The following is a 26,614-nucleotide window of genomic DNA, read 5'->3' as shown; positions in this document are numbered from 1 at the left end:
CTACTAATGCTGATTTCCTTCAGCCCCTGACTAAAACATCTTTCTCTCAGCACTTCTGGCACATTATTCACGTCTTCCTTTGTGAAGACTGAAGCAAAGTACAAATTTAATCCCTCAGCCATTTCTTTATTCCCCGTTATGAATTCTCCCATTTTTAACATTTGTTTTTGTTAATCTTTTACATATCTATAGAAACTTTTACAGTCAGTTTTTATGTTCCCTGCTACCTTACTTTCATACTCCATTTTTCCCTTCTTAATCAATCCCTTGGTCCTCCTTTGCTGAATTTTAAACTGCTCCCAATCCTCGGATCTATTGCTTTTTCTTGCCGATTTGTAAGCTTCTTCCTTGAATCTGATACGACCTCTAATTTCCCTTGTAAGCCATGGCTTGGCCACAATTCCCTTACCACTCTTGCGCGAAACAGGAATAAACAACTTCTGGAGTGTGTACATGGCCCATGGATTCCTCAAGGCTGCAAACATTAGCTGCAGCCTGGGAGTGGGTGAAGCTGTTTAAAACCTGTTGCTCGGTTTGCTCTGCGTCCGGGCACTAGGACCCAGTTGGGAGCAGAAAACGCTGAAGCCCCACCCACTCACTGTTGCGTCACCAAGATCCCAGCGCATGCGCTCCGCTCCCTGCTGAATCAAGATGGCGGCTGTTAACCTGAGTCTTGTCCCGGGAAAAAGACCCAAAACTGCAAACACAGGACCTGCGGATTACTATTCGAGGTTTGAGACCTTCACCGGATATTTAGAAACCCTCTCCGTCCATCTGCCGGTTCCAATCCTCCCTCCATGTGTCCGCATCCTTACCGGTTGCTGATGAGACAGAGGAATGTCTCTCCCCATTGCCATCATCCATGCTGCGCATGCGCCAAACACTGCTTCACTGCGCATGCACAACCCTCCCGTGCTGAGGATAGGGGACATTCCCCACCGCGAAGAATGGTGGGTAAAGCGCACGCCATCGAAACTCCTCATTTATGAACAGTAAGTTTTTTTGCTGCGATGTGAAAATTAGGGATAGGGTTGAAGTCAATAACATTAGGAATCAAATTATACTGTAATCTAAGTACTCAAGGCATCCATTATCCACCAGAAAATTGGAGAATGAAAATTCTCGACCAAAGTATCTGAAATTGATACATAATGAGAGGGAAGTCGATCTGTATCTTTAATGAACATCAACACGCAAAAGTGGAACTCGACGACTTTTAAACAGCTCGCCCTCTTGACACAGAAGTGTCATAATGGGAAATGTGTGTGATGGATAGAGCGGTTTCTGGGGAACAGGGGATTGTGGGATCCATGGCCCCATTAAACAGCAGCTATTGGTATGTGTTTTATTAGAGAAGCGTCAGTGACTGCAAACATTGACTCTGTTTCTGTCTCCATAGATGCTGTCTAACCTGATGAGTATTTACAACGTTTTTTCTTTTCATTTCAGATTTCCAGCAGTTGCAGTGTTTTGATTTTGTTTAGTTGAAGGCATTGCTCATGGAACCGAGTCTAGAAACAAACGGACCATTTAAAACTGTGTTTCAAGTAAGGAAAAGGGATTTTCATTAAATTTTCATTTAGAAATTTTTCAAATTAATAACTGGAACATGGACATTACTAGAATTACCAGCAACTGGCTAAACCTCCTTTGACAGCAGCTTCCAAAACTGCACACCTCTTCTCCAACATGGATAAGGACAGTTTGTGCATGGAAACCCCACTACCTGCATTTACTCTTCAGAATCACACACTATTCTGACTTGGTAGTTTACTGCTCTGCCTTCACAATCACTCGGCCAAAATCCTAAAACTTATTTCCTAGCAACACAGTACAGTGACACAAGGTGGCACCGTGGTAAGCACTGGCGTCTTACAACACCAGGGACCTGGCTTCAATTCCAGGTTTGGGTGACTGTGTGGAGTTTGCACGTTCTCCCTGTGAGTACATGAGGTTCCTTCGGGTACTCCGGTTTCCTCCCACACCCCAACGCTGTGCAGATTAGGTGGATTGGCCACGTTAAATTGCCTCTTAAATGCAGGAAGTTACAGGTTGCCTCAGTTGTCTCAGATTAGAAGCGATATTTGGAGGTGATAGTTTTCCTGCATCCTTTGAGTTGCTGAAGGTTGTGGTTTGGCATCACGGTGTAAATGGTCCGTGCGTTTGGTGTCATGGTGTAGGTGGTCCCTGGATTTGGTGTCACGGTGTAGATGGTCCCTGGATTTGGTGTCACGGTGTAGGTGGTCCCTGGATTTGGTGTCACGGTGTAGGTGGTCCCTGGATTTGGTGTCTCAGTGTAAATGGTCTCTGGATTTAGTGTCTGAATTTAACTGGTCCTTAATTTAGTGTCTGTGTGTAAGTGGTTGGATTGGATGTCACTGTGTATTCATGTCACAGTGGAAACGTTCTGTCCACATCTACCTGTCCATCCCATTTGAAGGTCTGTATCAGAAGAATCATAGAATCCCTGTAGTGTAGAAGGAGGCCATTCATCCCATCGAGTCTGCACTGACTCTGCAAAGGAGCATCTTACACACGCACACCCCCAGCAACCCCACACATTTACCTAGACATCTTTTGACAGTGGGAGGAGGCCAGAGCATCTGGAGAAAGCCTGTGCAGTTACAGGGGGAATGTGCAAACTCCACACAGACAGTGAGGCAGCAGTGCTAACCACTCTGCCACCCTGGAGAGATGAACCTTTCTTTAGTTTGAGATTGCTGCATGTAAATCCTCCCCTTCTAACCCCCAGTAAAAGGAGTTTCCAAAATCCATCCAGGATAGAAATTCACAACATTCTCTCCTCCTGCTCCAGCTTTGCCACTGGGATAATTCCCCTTGTGTCTCATTTGGGGTTTGAGGTTTACACAATATGTTTCCAGAGAATCTCCGGCCACCCACCAGATCCATTGCTCCCGCCATCCCCTCTTTTACCCATCGTGGATCCGAGAGAGAAATGTCTGTTCATAGTCATGGCTGACACTGCGGATGCTCCAAACACAGGGCAGAACCAGGCCTGCCCACTGCTCTCCTGAGCCGTGGAAAGGGGATACTCTCAACCATGGGGAATGCTGGGTAAAAACACCATCATTGATGGTCCCAATTAAATAGCGAGAGAATCCAGAGGAAGATGCAGGTTCAGGGCCCAGATAACAAGGAACTTTAGAGGCAATTTTTTTCTGGTGGGCTATTGAAGGTAGTAGACGTCGTTCGTTGGATGCTCTCGATCTTAAAGAAGCTCTATGAGCTGCTTACACTTGTTATTGGAAGTGAGGATGCAGGAAAGAGGGAATGGGCAGAGCACCTCAAAAATTCCTAACATACTAGACATATCAAGAAGATTGTCACTCTGCTTAACATAAAGCTGATTTATTTAACTTTTAACCAGAAGATTAAAAACATACAACTGGCCTGGAGTTTATCATCAGCAGTAGAAACAGACCCCAAAGAATATGATTCAGTCCTGGCTGTGATTAAAAGTAAAATACAATCAATGTAGTTATTTCTGAAATCACTGGGTCTCAGGTAGATAAATCTGCGGGACCTGATGAGGTATATTCAGTGGAGTGTGTGGGAAGCAGAGTGTGAGCTATAAGACTTTGGCTCACAGGTTTTAGGCTGAAAGGGCGAGCAGGGGTGAGTTGAATTCATTTTTGCACTTTCTACCTGGTACTGGCAAGGTATCTAGAGGGGATGGGTGTGCAGGCAGTGCAATGTTCCTCTTGCACTATGTTTGAGGTGAGGGACGACGACAGTGTCCCTGCTGATTACACCTGTGGGAAGTGCACCCATCTGCAGCTCCTCCAAAACCGTGTTAGGGAACTGGAGCTGGAGTTGGATGAACTTAGGATCATCAGGGACGCAGAGATGGCCATAGACACAAGCTTTAGGAATACAGTTACTCCGAGGATTGAAAGCAGATGGGTGACGGTGAGAGGGGCTGGGAGGAAGCAGTCCGTGCAGGGATCCCCGGTGGTCGTTCCCCTTAGCAACAAGTATTCCGCTTTGGATACGGTTGAGGGGGATGACATACCAGTGGGGAGCCGCAGTGAGAGGATCTCCAGCACTGTGTCCGTCTCTGTGGCTCGGGAGGGAAAGGGGGAGAGCGGGAGGGCGATAGTTATTGGGGACTCGTTAGTTAGAGGGATAGATAGGAGGTTCTGTGGCAGCAAAAGAGACTCACGGATGGTATGTTGCCTACCGGATGCCAAGGTCCGTGATGTCTCAGACCGTGTTTTCCAGATTCTGAAGGGGGAGGGGAAACAGTCACAAGTCGTGGTGCACATTGGTACCAATGACATAGGTAAGAGAAGGGACGGGGATTTAAAGCAGGAATTTCTGGAGCTGGGCTGGAAGCTGAGAGCCAAGACGAAACATGTGGTCATCTCTGGTACGTTGCCGGTACCACGTGATAGCGAGTTGAGGAACAGGGAGAGAGTGCAGTTAAATATGTGGTTGCAGGGATGGTGTAGGAGGGAGGGTTTCAGATACGTGGATAATTGGAACACGTTCTGGGGAAGGTGGGACCTGTACAAACAGGACGGGGTGCACCTGAACCAGAGGGGCACCAATATCCTCGGAGGGAAATTTGTTACGGCTCTTCAGGGGGGTTTAAACTAATTTGTCAGGGGAGTGGGAAAGGGAGTTGTAGTCCAGAAGTCAGTGAGGGTGGTGAGGTATTGGGGAAGGTATCAGGGTCAAGGGTGGGTACTGGTAGACAGGAAGGTGGGTTGAAGTGTGTCTACTTCAATGCAAGGAGCATCCGGAACAAGGTAGATGAACTTGGGGCGTGGATTGGTACTTGGGACTACGATGTTGTGGCCATTACGGAGACGTGGGTAGAACAAGGACAGGAATGGTTGTTGGACGTTCCGGGGTATAGATGTTTCACTAAGTGTAGGGAAGCTGGTAAAAGAGGTGGAGGAGTGGCATTGTTAATCAAGGATTGTTTAACGGCTGCGGAAAGGCACTTCGTGGGGGATCTGCACACTGAGGTAATATGGGCTGAAGTTAGAAATAGGAAAGGAGTGGTCACGTTGCTAGGAGTTTACTATAGGCCCCCAAATAGTAATAGAGATGTGGAGGAAGAAATTGCTAAGCAGATTATGGATATGTGTGGGGGTCACAGGGTAGTTGTCATGGGGGACTTTAACTTTCCAAATATTGATTGGAACCTTTGTAGGTCAAATAGTTTGGATGGGGCAGTTTTTGTGCAGTGTGTGCGGGAGGGTTTCCTGACACAATATGTGGATGGGCCGACTGGAGGTGAGGCCACATTGGATTTGGTACTGGGAAATGAACCGGGCCAAGTGTTAGATTTGGTTGTGGAAGAGCAATTTGGAGATAGTGACCACAATTCGGTGTCTTTTGTTATTGCAATGGAGAGGGATAGGGCCGTACGGCAGGGCAAGGTTTACAATTGGGGGAGGGGTAATTATGATGCGATTAGGCAAGAATTAGGGAGCATAAGTTGGGAACAGAAACTGTCAGAGAAAGGAACTAATGAAAAGTGGAACTTTTTCAAGGAACAAATACTGGATGTCCTTGATAGGTATGTTCCTGTCAGGCAGGGAGGAAATGGCCGAGTGAGGGAACCATGGTTCACGAAAGAGGTGGAATGTCTTGTGAAAAGGAAGAGGGAAGCTTATGTAGGGATGAGGAAACAAGGTTCAGATGGCTCGATTGAGGGTTACAAGTTAGCAAGGAATGAGCTGAAAAAGGGGCTTTGGAGAGCTAGGAGGGGACATGAGAAGTCCTTGGCGGGTCGGATCAAGGAAAACCCCAAGGCTTTTTACTCTTATGTGAGGAATAAAAGAATGACCAGGGTGAGGTTAGGGCCGGTCAAGGACAGTAGTGGGAACTTGTGTATGGAGGCAGTAGAGATAGGCGAGGTGATGAATGAATACTTTTCTTCAGTGTTCACCAAGGAGAGGGGCCATGTTTTTGAGGAAGAGAAGGTGTTACAGGCTAATAGGCTGGAGGAAATAGATGTTCGGAGGGAGGATGTCTTGGCAGTTTTGAATAAACTGAAGGTCGATAAGTCCCCTGTGCCTGATTAAATGTATCCTAGTATTCTGTGGGAGGCAAGGGATGAGATTGCAGAGCCTTTGGCGTTGATCTTTGGGTCCTCGCTGTCCACGGGGATGGTGCCAGAGGACTGGAGAATGGCGAATGTTGTTCCTCTGTTTAAGAAAGGGAATAGAAATGACCCTGGTAATTATAGGCCGGTTAGTCTTACTTCGGTGGTTGGTAAATTGATGGAAAGGGTCCTTAGGGATGGGATTTACGACCATTTAGAAAGATGCGGATTAATCCGAGATAGTCAGCACGGATTCGTGAAGGGCAAGTCGTGCCTCACAAATTTGATAGAATTTTTTGAGGAGGTAACTAAGTGTGTTGATGAAGGTAGGGCAGTTGATGTCATATACATGGATTTTAGTAAGGCGTTTGATAAGGTCCCCCATGGTCGGCTTATGATGAAAGTGAGGAGGTGTGGGATAGAGGGAAAGTTGGCCGATTGGATAGGTAACTGGCTGTCTGACCGAAGACAGAGGGTGGTGGTCGATGGAAAATTTTCGGATTGGAGGCAGGTTGCTAGCGGTGTGCCGCAGGGATCAGTGCTTGGTCCTCTGCTCTTTGTGATTTTTATTAATGACTTAGAGGAGGGGGCTGAAGGGTGGATCAGTAAATTTGCTGATGACACCAAGATTGGTGGAGTAGTGGATGAGGTGGAGGGCTGTTGTAGGCTGCAAAGAGACATAGATAGGATGCAAAGCTGGGCTGAAAAATGGCAAATGGAGTTTAACCCTGATAAATGTGAGGTGATTCATTTTGGTAGGACTAATTTAAATGTGGATTACAGGGTCAAAAGTAGGGTTCTGAAGACTGTGGAGGAACAGAGAGATCTTGGGGTCCATATCCACAGATCTCTAAAGGTTGCCACTCAAGTGGATAGAGCTGTGAAGAAGGCCTATAGTGTGTTAGCTTTTATTAACAGGGGGTTGGAGTTTAAGAGCCGTGGGGTTATGCTGCAACTGTACAGGACTTTGGTGAGACCACATTTGGAATATTGTGTGCAGTTCTGGTCACCTCACTATAAGAAGGATGTGGAAGCGCTGGAAAGAGTTCAGAGGAGATTTACCAGGATGCTGCCTGGTTTGGAGGGTAGGTCATATGAGGAAAGGTTGAGGGAGCTAGGGCTGTTCTCTCTGGAGCGGAGGAGGCTGAGGGGAGACTTAATAGAGGTGTATAAAATGATGAAGGGGATAGATAGAGTGAACGTTCAAAGACTATTTCCTCGGGTGGATGGAGCTATTACAAGGGGGCATAACTATAGGGTTCGTGGTGGGAGATACAGGACGGATATCAGAGGTAGGTTCTTTACGCAGAGAGTGGTTGGGGTGTGGAATGGACTGCCTGCAGTGATAGTGGAGTCAGACACTTTAGGAACATTTAAGCGGTTATTGGATAGGCACATGGAGCACACCAGGATGATAGGGAGTGGGATAGCTTGATCTTGGTTTCAGATAAAGCTCGGCACAACGTCGTGGGCCGAAGGGCCTGTTCTGTGCTGTACTGTTCTATGTTCTATGTTCTATATTCCAGGATGTTGTGGGAGGCTAGGGAGGAAATTGCGGGTCCCCCAGCCAAAATATTTGAATGATCGATAGTCACAGGTGAAGTGCCTGAAGATTGGAGGGTGGCAAATGTTGCGCCTTTGTTTAAAAAGGGCTGCAGGGAAAAGCCTGGGAACTACAGGCCAGTTAGCCTCACATCTATGGTGGGTAAATTATTGGAAGGTATTTTGAGAGACAGGATCTACAGGCATTTAGAGATGCAAGGACTGATTAGGGACAGTCAGCATGCCTTTGTGAGTGGAAAATCATGTTTCACAAATTTAATTGAGTTTTTTGAAGGGGTAACCAAGAAGGTAGATGAGGGCAGTGCAGTTGATGTTGTCTACATGGACTTTAGCAAGGCCTTTGACAAGGTACCGCATGGTAGGTTGTTGCATAAAGTTAAATCTCACAGGATCCAGGTTGAGGTATCTAAATGGATACAAAATTGGCTTCTGTTAGTTGGAGAGAGTTGTTTTTCAAACTGGAGGCCTGTGACCAGCGGTGTGCCTCAGGGATCAGTGCTGGGCCCACTGTTATTTGTCATTTATATTAATGATTTGGATGAGAATATAGGGGGCATGGTTAGTAAGTTTGCAGATGACACCAAGATTGCTGGCATGGTGGACAGTGAGGAAGGTTATCTCCAATTGCAGCGGGATCTTGATCAATTGGGCCAGTGGGCTGACGAATGGCAGATGGAGTTTAATTTAGACAAATGCGAGGTGATGCATTTTGGTAGATTGAACCAGGGCAGGACTTACTCAGTTAATGGTAGGGCATTGGGGAGTTACAGAACAAAGAGATCGAGGGGTACATGTTCATAGCTCCTTGAAAGTTGAGTCACAGATGGACAGAGTGGTGAAGAAGGCATTCGGCACGTTTGGTTTCATCGGTCAGAACATTGAATACAGGAGTTGGGACGTCTTTTTGAAGTTGTACAAGACATTGCTAAGGCCACACTTGGAATACTGTGTGCAATTCTGGTCACCCTATTATAGAAACGATATTATTAAACTAGAAAGAGTGCAGAAAAGATTTACTCGGATGCTACCGGGACTTGATGGATTGAGTTATAAGGAGAGGCTGAATAGACTGGGACTTTTTTCTCTGGAGCGTAGGAGGCTGAGGGGTGACCTTATAGAAGTCTATAAAATAATGAGGGGCATAGACAAGGTAGATAGTCAATATATTTTCCCAAAGGTAGGGGAGTCTAAAACTAGAGGGCATAGGTTTAAGGGGAGAGATACAAAAGTGTCCAGTGGGGCAATTTTTTCACACAGAGGGTGGTGAGTGTCTGGAACAAGCTACCAGGATGTCGCTAGTCGGGTCCCGGAAATCCTGAGGTGGGAGGGAGAGAAGCCTGAGGTAGCGGTACATATTGGTACCGCTGATGTGGGTAGGAAGGGAGAAGGGGTCATGAAAAGGGAGTACAGGGAATTAGGGAGACAGCTGAGAAAGAGGAAAGCAAAGGTAGTAATCTCAGGATTACTGCCTGTGCCACGGGAAGGTGAGGGCAGGAATGGAGTGAGGTGGAGGATGAATGTGTGGCTGAGGGAGTGGTGCAGGGGGCAGGGATTCAGGTTCCTGGACCATTGGGACCTCTTTAGCGGCAGGGGTGATCTGTATACAAAAAACGGGTGGAACTTGAATCACACGGGGACCAATATCCTGGCCGGTAGGTTGGCTAAGGCTACTGGGGAGAATTTAAACTAGATAGGTTGGGGGGAGGGGAGCTAGAAGAGTTGACTAGGATCAAGGAACTAATTGATGGGGGGGAGGATGCAGGGGTAAGGGGAATTACAAAATTAATGGTAGAGGAGAGGGTGCAAGTGAATGAAGGCGGTAATTTAGATAAGGGAGTAGAGGGAGAGGGTGTTCGCGACTCATCAAAGCGGGTCCAGATAAAAGCTGGAATAAGGACACTTTGCCTGAATGCACGAAGCATTCGGAACAAGGTGAATGAGTTGATGGTGCAAATCAGCACAAGTGGGTACGATCTAGTGGCCATTACAGAAACATGGCTGAAAGGTGACCAGGACTGGGAGATGAATATCCAGGGGTATCAGGCGTTTAGGAAGAATAGACAGGAAGGAAAAGGTGGTGGGGTCGCGCTATTAATAAGAGATAATATCAGGGTAGTACTGAGGGATGACATAGGCTCTGAGGAACAAAACGTGGAATCATTATGGGTAGAGATGAGGAATAGTAGAGGGAGAAAGACACTAGTAGGTGTGGTATATAGGCCCCCAAATAATAATGTTGAGGTAGGGAGGGCTATAAACAAGCAGATAAGGGATGCGTGTAAAAACGGAACGGCAATAATCATGGGGGACTTCAACATGCACATTGACTGGCAGACTCAAGTCAGTAAGGGTGGAATGGAGGAAGAGTTCTTAGAATGCTGTCGGGATAGTTTCCTTGAACAGCATGTTACGGAACCGACAAGGGAACGAGCTATTTTGGATCTGGTATTGTGTAACGAGGTAGGTAGAATTAAGGATCTTATTGTGAAGGACCCTCTTGGGTCTAGTGACCACAATATGGTCGAATTTCTGATTCAGATGGAAGAGGAGAAAGTTTGGTCTCAAACCAGTGTCCTCTGTTTGAACAGAGGGAAATATGATAGGATGAGGGATGAATTGGCTAAGGTAGACTGGGAGAGCAGGCTGGCAGGTAGGATAGCTGAGGAACAGTGGAGGATTTTTAAGGAGATCCTTTTCAGTTCTCAGCAAAAATATATTCCAGCAAAAAACAAGGATTGTAAGAAAAGGGAGAACCAGCCGTGGATAACGAAGGAAATAAAGGAGAGTATTAAAATAAAAACAGCTGCGTACAGAGTGGCCAAAAATAGTGGAGAAACAAGTGATTGGGAAAAATTTAAGAAACAACAAAGAGAGACTAAGAAAGCGATAAAGAAAGGAAGGATAGACTATGAAGCTAGGCTAGCAATTAATATAAAAAATGATAGTAAAAGTTTTTATAAATATATAAAAAGGAATAGAGTGGCTAGAGTGAATGTTGGACCCTTGGAGGACGAGAGGGGGGAGTTAATAGTGGGAAATGAGGATATGGCTGAGTCTTTAAATACGTTTTTTGTGTCGGTCTTCACGGTGGAGGACACAAATAGTTTGTCAAATATTAACGATAGAGGGTTGGCAGCAGGAGAAATACTTAATACGATTAATGTTACCAGAGAGGCAGTGCTGGGTAGACTAATGGGACTGAAGGTGGACAAGTCCCCGGGTCCGGATGGAATGCATCCCAGGGTATTGAAAGAAATGTCAGAGGTAATAGTGGATGCGTTAGTGATTATTTATCAAAACTCGTTGCATTCTGGGGTAGTGCCGGTTGATTGGAAAGCGGCTAATGTTACGCCGCTGTTTAAAAAAGGAAGGAGACAAAAGGCGGGTAACTATAGGCCGGTCAGCTTAACGTCTGTAGTAGGGAAAATGCTGGAATCCATTATTAAAGAGGAGATAGCAGGGCATCTGGATAGAAATGGTTCGATCAATCAGACGCAGCATGGATTCATGAGGGGAAAGTCGTGCTTGACGAACATGTTGGATTTTTATGAAGATGTGACTAGGGCGGTTGATGGAGGAGAACCGGTGGATGCGGTGTTTTTGGATTTCCAAAAGGCGTTTGATAAGGTGCCCCATAAAAGGCTGCTGAAGAAGATTAGGGCACACGGAGTTGGGGGTAGTGTGTTAAAGTGGATTGGGGACTGGCTATCCGACAGGAAGCAAAGAGTCGGAATAAATGGGTGTTTTTCCGGTTGGAGGAAGGTAACTAGTGGCGTGCCGCAGGGATCGGTACTCGGGCCGCAACTGTTTACCATTTATATAGATGATCTGGAGGAGGGGACGGAGTGTAGGGTAACGAAGTTTGCAGACGACACAAAGATAAGTGGAAAAGTGAATCGTGTGGAGGACGGAGAAGATCTGCAGAGAGATTTGGACAGGCTGAGTGAGTGGGCGAGGATATGGCAAATGGAGTATAACGTTGAGAAATGCGAGGTTATACACTTTGGAGGAAATAATAACAAATGGGATTACTATCTCAATGGAAACAAATTAAAACATGCTACCGTGCAAAGGGACCTGGGGGTCCTTGTGCATGAGACGCAAAAGCCCAGTCTGCAGGTACAACAGGTGATCAAGAAGGCAAATGGGACGTTGGCCTATATTGCGAAGGGGATAGAATATAAAAGCAGGGATGTCTTGATGCACCTGTACAGGGCATTGGTGAGGCCGCAGCTGGAATACTGTGTGCAGTATTGGTCCCCTTATATGAGGAAGGATATATTGGCATTGGAGGGAGTGCAGAGAAGGTTCACCAGGTTGATACCGGAGATGAGGGGTTTGGATTATGAGGAGAGGCTGAGGAGATTGGGTTTGTACTCGTTGGAGTTTAGAAGGATGAGGGGGGATCTTATGGAGACTTATAAGATAATGCGGGGGCTGGATAGGGTGGAGGCGGAGAGATTCTTTCCACTTAGTAAGGAAGTTAAAACTAGAGGACACAGCCTCAAAATAAAGGGGGGTCGATTTAAGACAGAGTTGAGGAGGAACTTCTTCTCCCAGAGGGTGGTGAATCTCTGGAATTCTCTGCCCACTGAGGTGGTGGAGGCTACCTCGCTGAATATGTTTAAAGCGCGGATGGATGGATTCCTGATCGGTAAGGGAATTAAGGGTTATGGGGATCAGGCGGGTAAGTGGTACTGATCCACGTCAGATCAGCCATGATCTTATTGAATGGCGGGGCAGGCTCGAGGGGCTAGATGGCCTACTCCTGCTCCTATTTCTTATGTTCTTATGTTCTTAGTAGTAGAGGTGGGTACAATTTTATCTTTTAAAAAGCATTTAGATAGTTACATGGGTACGATGGGTAGAGAGGGATAGGTGCCAAATGCGGGCAATTGGGATTAGCTTTGAGGTTTAACAAAAAAGGGCGGCATGGACAAGTTGGGCCGAAGGGCCTGTTTCCATGCTGTAAACCTCTATGACTCTGACTCAGCAGGTGGGACGAATGAATGACTCCCTTCCCATAGTCAGAGGGAGTGAACATTCTCTTCTCAGTTTCAATGCACTGGTGTATAATGAGATGAGATTCCCTAAACTCAGACCAAAATGGCAACACTTGAATCATCTCTAGTCAGTGTGGATTTGTTGATGGGACAGCAGTTCCCCAGAACTTTTGTTGCACTTCCCGCAGTTCAGTCTCGTCAGTGTGAACTTGCTGGTGCATCAGCAGATGGGATGAATTAGTGAATCCCTTCCCACTCTCCGTGCAAGTGAATGGCCTCTCCCCAGTGTGAACGTGTTGGTGCCTCAGCAAGTTGGATGAATTAATGAATCTCTTCCCACACTCAGGGCAGGTGAATGGTCTCTTCCCAGTGTAAATCAGCTGGTATGTCAGCAGAGTGGACATCTGAGCAAATCCCTTCCCACACTCTTTTCAGGTGAACGGCCTCTCCCCAGTGTGAATCCACTGGTGTACAATGAGGTCAGATGATTGTGTGAACCCAGTCCCACAATGAGAGCACCTGAATGGTCTCATGTCATTGTGAACATGTTGATGACGTATCAGTTCCCCAGAATTTTTGTAGCACTTCGCACAGTCCATGCATTTGAAAGGTCTCTCCGCAGTGTGAACTAGTTGGTGTCTCAATAGATGTGATGAATTAGTGAATCCCTTCCCACACTCGGTGCAGGTAAATGGTCTCTCCCCAGTGTGAACGCACTGATGAGTTTCCAGCATAACTGAGTAACTGAATCCCTTCCCACAGTCCTTACATTTCCACAGCTTCTCCATGGTGTGGGTGTCTTTGTCTCTCTCCAGGTTCTACAGTCAGATGAAGCCTCGTCCACACACACAACACACGTACGGTTTCTCCCCACTGTGAATGGTACTTTCTCCTTCCATGTTTACAACACAATGATTTCAGGTTTTGATAAATTGGGCGACTCCATCAGATTCTGATGTGATGTTTACTAAGAACAAAGAACATTACAGCACAGGAACAGGCCCTTCGGCCCTCCAAGCCTGCACCAACCATGCTGCCTGACTTAACTAAAACCCCTACCCTTCCGGGGACCATATCCCTCTATTCCAATCCTATTCATGTACTTGTCAAGACGCCCCTTAAAAGTCACTGCCGTATCCGCTTCCACTACCTCCCCCGGCAACGAGTTCCAGGCACCCACCACTCTCTGGAAAAAATCTGCCTCGTACATCTCCTTTAAACATTGCCCCTCACACCTTAAACCTATGCCCCCTAGTAATTGACTCTTCCACCCTGGGAAAAAGCTTCTGACTATCCACTCTGTCCATGCCTCTCATAATCTTGTAGACTTCTATCAGGTCTCCCCTCAACCTCCATCGCTCCATTGAGAACAAACCAAGTTTCTTCAACCTCTCCTTATAACTAATGCCCTCTATACCAGGCAACATCATGGTAAATTTTTTCTGCACCCTCTCCAAAGCCTACACATCCTTCTGGTCGTGTGGAGACCAGAATTGAACACTATATTCCAAGTGCGGCCTAACTAAGGTTCCATAAAGCTGCAACCTGACTTGCCAATTTTTAAACTCACTACCCTGGCCGATGAAGGCAAACATGCCATATGCCTTCTTGACTACCTTCTCCACCTGCATTGCCACTTTCAGTGACCTGTGTACCTGTACACCCAGATCCCTTTGCCTATCAAAACTCTAAAGGGTTCTGCCATTTACTGTATATTTCCTATCTGTATTAGACCTTCCAAAATGCATTACCTCACATTTGTCCGGATTAAACTCCATCTGCCATCTCTCTGCCTAAGCCTCCAAATGATCTATATCCTGCTGTATCCTCTGATTGTCCTCATCGCTATCTGCAAATCCACCAACCTTTGTGTTGTCCGCAAACTTACCAATCAATCCAGTTACATTTTCCTCCAAATCATTTATATACATTACAAATAGCAAAGGTCCCAGCACTGATCCCTGAGGAACACCACTTGTCACAGCCCTCCATCCAGAAATGCACCCTTCTATTGCTACCCTCTGTCTTCTTTGACCGAGCCAGTTTTGTATCCACCTTGCCAGCTCACCTCTGATCCCATGCGACTTCACCTTCTACACCAGTCTGCCATGAGGGTCCTTGTCCAAGGCCTTTCTGAAGTCCATGTAGACAACATCCACTGCCCTATCCTCATCAATCATCTTCATCACTTCCTCGAAAAACTCAATCACGTTTGTGAGACACGACCTCCCCGTCACAAAACCATGTTGCCTCTCACTAATACGTCCACTTATTTCCAAGTGGGAATAAAGCCTGTCCCGAAGAATCCTCTCCGATAATTTCCCTACCACTGATGTAACTTTAGGTTGAGTTTTCCAACTGCAAATCCTTCCTTCCAATTGCCCTGTGAAATTATTTCAAAAAGTAAGAAGTTTAACAAACACCAGGTTAAAGTCCAACAGGTTTATTTGGTAGCAAATGCCACGAGCTTTCGGAACAGGCTGTCCCTTCGTCAGGTGGAGTGGAGAAATGCTCACAAACAGGGCATACAGAGACACAAACTCAATTTACAGAATAATGATTGGAATGCAGTCTTATTATTATTATAAATTATTTCAAAACAGAGAAAAGGAAAGGAGACAAGCCGCAAAAGCAGAAATTGAGCTGAACAAATTTGCTCATTTGTGGGGCAGGCGCTAGAAAAATGTGACCATGAAAACTGACGTTGTTGTGAAAAATTCAACTGGTTCACTGGTAGGGGAACCTACCACCTTTTCTGGACTGACACCAGAAGGGAGGGAAGGGAGAGGGTGAGAACTGGAGCAGCATGGGGTGACGGGAGGGAATTTTATTTACTTACAAATCAATCAACCACCAACCTCCACCACCGAGGAGGACCAGGGTAGTAGGTGTCTGTGAACATCATCCCTCCAAAATTCCCTTCAAGTCACACATCACCCTGACTTATCTGACATCTTGTACTGGATGAACAAGAAATTCCCTCCATTTAGAGTCATAGAGTTCTACAGCGCAGAAAGAGGCCCTTTGGCCCATCATGTCTGTGCCGGCCAGCAAGCACCTATCTATTCTAATCCCATTTTCCAATAATTGGTTCATAACCTTGAATGCTATGGTGTTTCACCTGCTCATCTAAATGCTTCTTATATAATGTGAGGATTCTTGCCTCTTCCACCCTTTCAGGCAGTGAGTTCCAGATTCCCACCACTCTCTGAGTGAAAGGTTTTTCCTCCACTCCACTCTAAACCTCCTGGCCCTTAACTTAAATCTATCTCCCTGGTTATTGACCCCTCTACTAAGGGGAAAAGTTCCTTCCAATTTACCTGATCTATGTTCCTCATAATCTTGTACACCTCAGTCAGGTCACCCCTCAGCCTTCTCTGCTCTAAGGAAAACAACCTCAGCTTAACCAGTCTCTCTTCATAGCTGAAATGGTCCAGCCCAGGCAACATCCTGGTGAATCTCCTCTGCTCCCTTTCTGATGCAATCACATCCTTCCTATAGTGTTCCAAACAGAACTGCGCACAGGACCCGAGTTGTGACTTAACAAGTGTTTTATGCAGCTCCATCATAACCACCTGTCCTGCTGGCTTCAGGGATAATTGGGAATGCTCCGCAATGTCCCTCTGGTCCTCTGTATTCCCTGGCCTTGTCCTCCTCCCACAATTCATCACTTCATACTTTTCAGGGTTAAGTTCCATTTGCCACTGTTCTGCCCGTCTGACCAGCCTGTCTGTATCACCCTGTAATATAAGGTTGTCCTCCTCGCTATTTACCACACCAGCAATCACAATCTGTTCAATTCTATCACACACCCGTCCCTGCTTTCTGTACCTACATTGTCCTTCCACACAGTGAACACAGATGCAAAATACTAATTTAATACCTCACATACATCTTCCGGCTCCACACCCAGGTTGCTGAATGGACAATTGATTCCTAAACTACTTCCTCTTTCCCTGATTACCCTCTTGCCCTTAAAATATTTAGAAAGCATCTTGTGATTTCCTTCCTTCTCTGCCACCGCTCTGCCTCATCAATAAGACATTGAGACTCAGAGGGTTGATGCAGTTTGATGGACAAGTTGTCTCCATTCTGAACAATGGGGAACAAGCCCCGCCCACTCAATGACAATATTGCCCCTTACAAAGATGGCGATCACCCATGCGCACTGCCGCACATTGCCCCCAATAAAGATGGAGGCCGTTAACGCTCCGGCCGATCTCGGGGATTTTTGACCCGCTCGATGCAAATGCGGTAACCGGAAAATTTTGGGGGGACTTTACAGATCGCACAACCTGTTTATGAAGCCTTCCAGTCCACTCGCCGGTTCCATCGTACCCACCGATCCGCGATTTTACGCTGAGAAATTACGGATCCTGGGTAATAAGCATTCCCCGTCGCCATTACCCGCAACGCGCATGCTTCAGTCGGAGCCCCTCTTTCACGCTGATTGGTTGGAGGACCAGCTGCTTCCGGCGGCCCTCCAGGCCCGCCCCCCTCCTCCTATTGGTCCGGAGCTGCTGTCAATCACCCTCCCCAGGGCATTGCGATCCGGCACATGCGCAGTCCGGTCCGGCTGATGGAGGTTGAACACGCGGTCTGAATGTGGAGCATGCGCAGTTGCTTTGTTCGCCTCGGGAGCGAGAGTCCTTTGTCCCGGAGAAGCGGAGTCAGCGTTAGGCGGTGGCTGCGAGGATCCGCAAACCCTTCAGAATCATTGTCAGCTCCCTGGTTTGCAGCTGCGGGGCTTCTCCCTCCCGGGAACAGGCCCAGGTTAACAGCCCCATCCTGGCTCAGCCACTGGAGGATGGTTCACATCAGAGGATGGGGGAGGGGGACAATAAATAAGAGGTTACACTTTGGCTTCAAATCAATGAGGGTTCTGATCTCTGGGAAGGAAGGAAACCCTGGGAGGTGGGCGGGGAGGATTCACAAACACCCGCTGGAGGCCCCAACACCCCCCAATAAGAAGCTGCAGCTCCCTGCAGTGACCGGGAAAGAAAATAATTGATTGATTTTATTTTGACTCTGTACAAAAGAACTGAACCCAACCAGAATAGAGGGTGGGAGAAAAGATTTGTGAAGATATTTCACACTGGGTTTGCCAGGCTGACCAACTCTCTCAGAGAAAATGAAAGGACATCCTTCAAGAGTCTGTCGGAGCAGGTGAGCAGTATTGTGTGCGGTGCTGCTGGAACTGTGTGGGTGGGCACGGGCTGGTTGGCAGCCAGAACAGTTGGAAGAGGGTGCTGCACACATCCATCTTATGGGTGAAACAGCACCCATACGCCATGCAGCCTGGCACAGTGGACTCAAATACAGGACAATCAGATAAAATATGAGTTGGTTGGTCTCCCTAGAGTTTGGATTCCAGCACAAGGCCGAGGGAGAGGATGTGGGATGAGAATTTATTGCTTCATAAGAACAAGTGAGGAAAACATGTTCCGTAGCAACTAGAAATGTCTGTTCTGAATTTCGATCCCGTACTGACAGTGATGATGTTTGTAAACTCCTTTCACAGGATATTTGAAATATACAGACATTAAATCATCCAACCTGGAGAGACACGAGGACATCTACACCATAGAGAACCCATGGAAATGTGGGGACTGTGGGAAGGAATTCAGTTCTCCATCCCAGCTGGAAGCACATCAGCGCAGCCACACTGGGAAGAGTCTGTTCATCTGCACCGTGTGGGAAGAGTTTTAGTCGAATGTTCAACCTTCGCACTCACCAGCGGCTTCACACTGGGGAGCGGCCATTCACCTGCTCTGTGTGTATGAAGGGATTCAGCAGTTCATCTCACCTGCTGAAACACAAGCGTGCTCACACTGGGGAAAGGCCTTTCACCTGCTCTGTGTGTGGGAAGAGATTCACTAACTCATCTGATCTCCTGATACACCAGCGAGTTCACACCGGGGAGAGGCCGTTCACCTGCTCCATATGTGGGAACAGATTCACTCAGTCACAAAACCTAATGAGACACCAGCGAGTTCACAAGTCTTCCGGAGGTAGGTTCCCCAGTTACTGAACAGTTAATCACATCCAAGACTGACCTCTGATCGTTCTGATAGCTGTGGTGTGTTTTTGCTGCTGTTAATAACCCCTATAACCAGCTGGAGTTAATTATTCAGGTATTTGTTCTTCAAGTCCAGAGAGATTAGAAAAATAGAAACTAGAAGCAGAAGTAGGCTATTCAGCCCTTCAAGTCTGCTCCATCATTCATTTCGATCATGGGTGATCAAATTCAATATCTTGATCCACCTTCGCCTCCATATCCCTTGATTCCTTTAGCCCCAAGAACGATATCTAATTTCTTCTTGAAATCACACAACTTTTTGGCCTTAACTACTTTCTGTGGTAGTGAATTCCACACATTCACCACCCTCTGGGTGAAGAAATTTCCACTCACCTCAGTTCTAAAAGGTTACCACTTATCCTCAAACAATGACTCTTAGTTCTGGACTTCCCCACCATTGGGAACATTCTTTCTGAATCTACCCTGTCTAACCCTGTTTAAAATTTTATAAGTTTCTGAGGTCCCCTCTCACTCTTCTAAACTCCAGTGAATATAATCCTAACCGACTTGTTAGACCTGACATCCCAGGAATTAGCCTGGTAAACCTTCGGTGTATGACCCCTATAGCAAGGACATCCTTCCTCAGATAAGGATACCAAAACTGCACACAATATTCCAGTTGTGGCCTCACCAATGCCCTGTACAATTGCAGCAAAACATTCCTATCCCTATACTCAAATCCTCTCGCTATAAAGGCCAACATACTATTTGCCTTCTTTACTGCCTGCTGTACCTGCACGCTTACTTTCAGTGACTGATGGACAAGGACATCAAGGTCTCGCTCAGTATCCACCTCTCTCAATTTATACCCATTCAAGTAATAATATGTCTTCCTATTATTGCTACCAAAGTGGATAACTTCACAATTATCCACATTGTACTGCATCTGCCATGCATATGCCCACACACTCAGACTGTCCAAATCACACTGAAGCATCTCTGCATCCTCCTCACAGCTCACCCTCCCACCCCAACCTTGTATCATCTGCAAATTTGGAGAAAATTCAGTTCCCTCTTCCAAATCATTAATATATAATGTGAGCAGTTGGGGTCCGAGCACAGATCCCTGTGGAACCCCATTAGTCACTGGCTGCCAATCAGAAAATAACACATTTGTGCCAGCTCTTTGCTTCCCATATGCTAACCAGCTTTCTATCCATCTCAAGACATTACCTGCACTGGGGAGGTAATGGCCAAGTGGTATTATGCTAGACTATCAAAACATAAACTCAGCTAATGTTGTGGGGATGCAGGTTCGAATCCCGCCACGGCAGTTGGTGGAATTTGAATTCAATAAAAAATATCAGGAATTAAGAATCTGATGATGACCATGAAACCACTGTTGATTGCTGGAAAAACCCATCTGGTTCACTAATGTCCTTTAAGGAAGGAAATCTGCTGTCCTTATCTGGTCTGGCCTACATGTGACTCCAGAGTCAAAGCAATGTGGTTGACTCTCAACTGCCCTCCAAGGGCAACTAGGGATGGGCAATAAATGCTGGCCCGGCCAGCAATGCCCATGTGCTGCAAATGAATTTTTAAAAATCCCATGTGACCAATTGATGTCATGGCTGATCTGAAATCTGGTTCCTTCACCTCCTGCGTGTCCACCGTTATGTCTCTCCTGCTCCCACAGTGCCCAGAGTCTTGAGAGACCCAGACTGGGTGACAGGTTCCCTTCCCTGAAGGACATTAGTAAATCAATTGTTGTTTTTTTGACAATCCAGCGATTTTCATGGTCACTTTTTCCGAGCGCCTGCCCCACAAATTACCAGATTCATTCAGCTCAATTTCACAACCTGCCTTTGTGTTTTTGTGGGTTCGCGCTCACTCCCTTTTTTCTGTTTTAAATTAATTTCACAGGGTTTTAGAAGAGGAGGATATGCAGTCAGGAAACTTGTACCAAACGTCACATCAGGATCTGATGGAGTCACCCAATTTATCAGAACTGGAAAATATTTTGAACATGGAAGGAAAAAGCACCGTTCACAGTGAGGAGAAACCATACGTGTGTTGTGTGTGTGGACAAGATTTCAGACGATTCGCTGTCCTGTCCAGACACAAGCGCAGTCACACTGGAGAAAAACCATGGAAATGTGGGGAGTGTGGGAAAGGATTCAATTATCCATATGAGCTGGAAATTCACCAATGCAGTCACAATGGGCAGAGGCCGTTTACCTGCTCTGTGTGTGGGAAGGGATTCACTCAGTCATACACCCTACTGATACACCAGCGACTTCACACTGAGAAAAAGCTGGTGTGGGAAGGGATTCATTCAATCATCCCATCTCATGACACATCAGCGAATTCACACTGGGGAGAGACCCTTTAAATGTCCAGACTGTGGGAAAAGCTATAAATGTTCTGGTGAGCTGATGCTCCATCAACGTGTTCACACTGACGAGAGACCATTCAAATGCTCCCAGTGTGGAGCAGGGTTCAGGCGATCATCTCAACTCATTTCACACCGGCAAGTTCACATGGAGGAGAGACCTTTCAAATGTTCAGACTGCGGGAACTGCTATAAACGTCCCAGGGACCTGATGCTCCATCAACGTATTCACACTGATGAGAGACCATTCCGGTGCTCTAACTGTGGGACTGGATTCAGGCGATCATCTCATCTCACTGTCCATCAGCGAATTCACACTGGGGAGAGACCGTTCACCTGCTCCGTGTGTGGGAAGAGCTTCACTCAGAAATCCAACCTGCTGACACATCGACAGATTCACAAGTGAATTGAATTTGGCTGTTAGTCACACCCAGAATGTAAACATGTTCATTGCGGTCTTTTCTATTGTTGTTGTTAATAAATTCCATCGCAGTTACAGTTGCTGGTTAGTATTCTGGGTAAAACTCAGATAAACTTAAGCACACACTGGCAAATCTTTTAACATCTCAAACGCAAGTTAGTTCCTTTTGAAGGTCTCTCTCTCTCTCTCCCCTGTCTCCTCCATCCTCACCTCGTAACAACAAATGTGAAGAGCTTCTTTGTCACTAAGATTGAGATAAATGTTCCAGACAAATGTGAGGTATTGCATTTTGGAAGGTCTAATAGAGATAGGAAATATACAGTAAATGGCAGAACCCTTAAGAGTATTGATAGGCAAAGGGATCTGGGTGTACAGGTACCCAGGTCACTGAAAGTGGCAACGCAGGTGGAGAAGGTAGGCAAGAAGGCATACGGCATGCTTGCCTTCATCGGCCGGGGCATTGAGTTTAAAAATTGGCAAGTCATGTTACAGCTTTATAGAACCTTAGTTAGGCCGCACTTGGAATCTAGTGTTCAATTCTGGTCGCCACACTACCAGAAGGATGTGGAGGCTTTGGAGAGGGTACAGAAAATATTTACCAGGATGTTGCCTGGTATGGAGGCCATTAGCTATGAGGAGAGGTTGGAGAAACTTGGTTTGTTCTCACTGGAGCGACGGAGGTTGAGGGGAGACCTGATAGAAGTCTCCAAGATTATGAGAGGCATGGACAGAGTGGATAGTCAGAAGCTTTTTCTCAGGGTGGAATAGTCAATTACTCAGGGGCATAGGTTTAAGGTGCGAGAGGCAATGTTTAAAGGAGATGTACGAGGCAGATTTTTTACACAGAGAGTAGTGGGTGCCTGGAACTCGCTGCCGGGGAGGTAGTGGAAGCGGATACGGTAGTGACTTTTAAGGGGCGTCTTGACAAGTACATGAATAGGATGGGAATAGAGAGATATGGTCCCCGGAAGGGTAGGGGGTTTTAGTTAAGTCGGGCAGCATGGTCGGTGCAAGCTTGGAGGCCGAAGGGCCTGTTCCTGTGCTGTAATTTTCTTTGTTCTTTGTTTGTTCTTTGTTCTTATAACCTGAACAGCTGTTTCTGCTGCTTTCCCCCCTGCTGCTGGACCATTGGACCAGACTATCTCTCACATTTCCCCTTGTCTGAGCCCTGAACCCATATCTTTCTACAGTTCCTCTCCCATCTTCAACCTCCTCAGAGCACATCTTCTTCATGAGACCCACCTTCTGCCCCCTTGATCCTATTCTCGCCAAATTGCTGATCGTCCAATTTCTCCACCTTAGCTGAGAGTTTTGAGTTTTCTCTCTTGCTTGGTTCTATTCAGCTCATCATTAAATCCACTGACATCAACCATCCTAAAAATAACCTTTGACCCCAAAGTGATTGCAAACCACTTCCCCATCTCCAACCTCCCTTTTCCTCTCCAAGTCCTTGAACTGGGTGTGCCCCAAGAATCTGTCCTTGGCCCCTCCTATTTCCCGTCTCCAAGCTGCCACTGGTAACATCATCCAAAAGCACCGTGTTAGTTTTCACATGTACACTGACAACACCCAGCTCGACCTCACCCCCATCCCTCGCCATTCCTCCACTTTTACTAAACTATCAAACTGCTCATCCCACATCCAGTACTGGATGAGCAGAAATTCCCTCCAGTTAAAAATTCGGAAGACCAAAACTATTGTCTTCAGTCACCATGACAAATTCTATTCAGAAACTACTGAGTCCACCCCTCTCCCTGGGAACTGTCTGAAGCTGAGCCACACTCTTCACAATCTCCGTGTCAGATTTGATCCCAAGATGAGTTTCTGACCACATATCCACACCATCACTAATACCAGATATTTCAATCTCCATAATGTCACCTGTCCCCACTCCACCCCTCATCCCTGCCTGTGACACTTTAAACTGGATGATTCCAAACCATTCCTAACCAACCTCTCACATTCACCCCACCCCAACAGTCACATGTAATTATTCAAAACTCCACTGCCTGCCTGCTATTCGCCCACCACATCCTGTGCTCACTGAACTACATCGGGTCCAGGTCAGGTAATGCATTGATTTTAACATTCGCATCCTTGTTTTCAAATCCCTCCATGGCCTTGTCTCTCCCAACCTCTAATCTCCAATAACACAACCTCTGAGATATCATTCTGGCCTCTTGATTTTAATTACTCCATCAGTAATGGCTGTGTCTTGGTGTGAAGTTCTTAAATTCCCTCCCGAAACCTCTCCAGCCTCTCCCTCCTGATTAAAGATTCTCGTTAAAATCTCCCATTCCTATCAAGCTTTTGACCATCTGTTCACATATCATTTAAAGTGTCATCATTCATTGTACATTAGACCACATCTATAAACCTCTTTCTCACACTTCCAATGAAGAGGAACAAATGTGGATGGATGGATCACTTTGAGAAGCTCTTTGCTGTCTGATGTGATTTACCCTCTCAAATGCCTATTTATAAACCAAATTTCTGTGGGTTTTTTGTCACTCATTCAATTGTCCATTATTCAGGGACAGATAATCAAGATAATCCCTTCTAATCCGATCGGATGGCACGGTAGCACAGTGCCGCCCTATTCCGATCGATAGGGCGGCACATTAGCACAGTGGTTAGCACTGCTACTTCACAGCTCCAGGGACCTGGGTTCGATTCCCGGCTTGGGTCACTGTCTGTGTGGAGTTTGCACATTCTCCTCGTGTCTGCGTGGGTTTCCTCCGGGTGCTCCCGTTTCCTCCCACAGTCCAAAGATGTGTGGGTTAGGTTGATTGGCAATGCTAAAAAAAAAATTGCCCCTTAGTGTCCTGAGATGTGTAGGTTGGAGGGATTAGTGGGTGGATATGGGGGTAGGGCCTGGGTGGGATTGTGGTCGGTGCAGACTCGATGGGCCGAATGGCCTCTTTCTGTACTGTAGGATTTCTATGATTTTTATGTCCTTGAAGTCATTTTGTGGCTCATCACTTGCTCGGACACCCTGTTTAATCTTTACTCAGACAATCTGTTTACATGTGGGTTTTGAGAATCACCCCCCACCCTATCAACTTTGTCTTGTTTCAGGTTCTGTGCTAGAGATGTGTCCTTAGGAGAGACAACAGGCCTACACTACTGTATTTATCAACCCAGGAAGCTTACCCAATAAGAAAATGAGAAAGAGAGATTCCTATAAGAGTCAATACATTTTTCAAGATTTATATAAGATTATTAAAAGATGATTTCTTACAGATCTTCCCACCCAGAGAGGGAATATCTTTATTGGCTTCTCAACTGATTTCAGACTAACCTCACAAAACTTTTTCTAAACTTGTTTTCCTCATTTCTTTATGACGATTCTGGATAACATATTAAAGATACTCAGATAATCAGAATCAGCAACACAAATGTTTCCACTTGTTGGTGTTTCCAATACTGGGAACCATGAACAGACAACACAGATGAATAAATCAACAGGAGGAGATATTTATTTCTTCAGACAGTTGTTAGAATATGGAACTCACTGCGACTGGAAGTGGTTGAGACAAATACTTTAGATGCTTTAAAAAGGAAACCAGACGAGAACATGAGAGAAAACGGATTAAAAAGTTGAGCTGAAAAGCTGAGTTGAGGTGAGCAGAATGAGAGGAGAATTGTGTGGATTAGAAATTCCAGTACAGATCAGGGCAGGGGTGGGGTGGCGGGTGGGGGGGGGGGGGGGGGGCGGTGGTGGTGGTGGTGGCGGAGGCAGTGACACAGTGGAATTGTCAGTGGACTAGCAACCCAGAGACCCAGGATAATGTTCTGGGGACCTCGGTTCGAATCCCACCACAGCAGATGGTGAAATTTCAGTTCAATTAAAAGTCTGATGATGACCATGAAACCATTGTTGATTGTCATAAAAACCCATCTGGTTCACTGATGTCCTTTAAGGATGGAAATCTGCCGTCCTTAACTGGTCTGGCCTACATGTGACCACAGTAAGAAGTTTGACAACACCAGGTTAAAGTCCATCAGGTTTATTTGGTAGCAAAAGCCACAAGCTTTCGGAGCCTCAAGCCCCTTCTTCAGGTGAGTGGGAATTCTGTTCACAAACAGGGCATATAAAGACACAGACTCAATTTACAGAATAATGGTTGGAATGGGTCTTCTGTTTTTTTCCCCCTGTTTATAATGCATCATTTCTAAATTGTTGCTTCTTAATATTCTAATTTAAAACCATGGATAAGCTCAAACCACTTTTGGATAACCTGTGACTCCCTGATCAAGAATCTTACCGACCACTGCATGCCATTCTGGTCACCGTATTATAAAAAAGATATCTCGGCACTGGAGAAAGGTACAGAGATGATTTTTAATGATGATATCAGAAATGTAGAAAGCAGCTCACCATCACCTTCTCAAGGTCAATCAGGGGTTAGCAATAGATGCTGGCCAAGCTCGCGATGTCCACATCCCATAAATGATTTTTAAACTGTGTGTTTGGTTATCTATCAGGAAAGGATTGACACGCTCACGCTTTCTTGAAAAATTAAGGCTGAGGAGTAACCTAATAGAGGGCTTCAAAATTATAAAAGGTTTTGAAATAATGTTTCTTCTTTTGGAGAAAGGCAAAACTGGAGACCATCAATACAAGACAGTCGCCAAGAAACCCAATCGGAAATCCAAGATAAATTTCTCCACCCAAAGAGTGGTGAGAATATGGAAATCATGACCACAGGGAGTGAAATGAACTGTATCGATGTCTTTCAGGGGAAGCTCAACAAATATTTGTGTGTGATTTTATAATTCATTCAGGATTTATTTCCAAAATCTAGGAACAATAAAGTAACAGGAGATATTTTGAGGCATCTGAGAGTCTGTGTGTGTGTGAGGGTGTCTGTGAGTGTGTGTGTTACTTCTCATTGGTTTCACACCAACATTCCTTTTTCTGAGCAGACATTCTGGCCCCTGATAAACCCATTGAGTGATTTGAATGGTACAATTCAGAGATTCTTCATCCAGGGTGAAACGACAGGCTGACTGTGTGCTGTGTAAAACCTGACATCTACACAACCTAATCCCACTTCTCCTGGAACAACGCAAAGTGACTACAATTTTCCAGATTGATTTCTTTGCTCTCAATATTATTTCAGATCGTTCATAA

The 26,614-nt window shown here is 46.0% G+C and overlaps 1 pseudogene; it reads left to right on the top strand.

Moving 5' to 3' along the window:
- The first annotated feature begins 651 nt into the window (after positions 1–651).
- On the top strand, positions 652–26,614 carry LOC144480753 (uncharacterized; annotated as a pseudogene).

Source organism: Mustelus asterias, chromosome 30 (genome assembly GCF_964213995.1).
Source record: "Mustelus asterias chromosome 30, sMusAst1.hap1.1, whole genome shotgun sequence".
In the NCBI taxonomy this organism is placed as follows: domain Eukaryota; kingdom Metazoa; phylum Chordata; class Chondrichthyes; order Carcharhiniformes; family Triakidae; genus Mustelus; species Mustelus asterias.
Note: the sequence above shows the minus strand (reverse complement) of the source record. Positions and strands in the feature narration are given on the sequence as shown.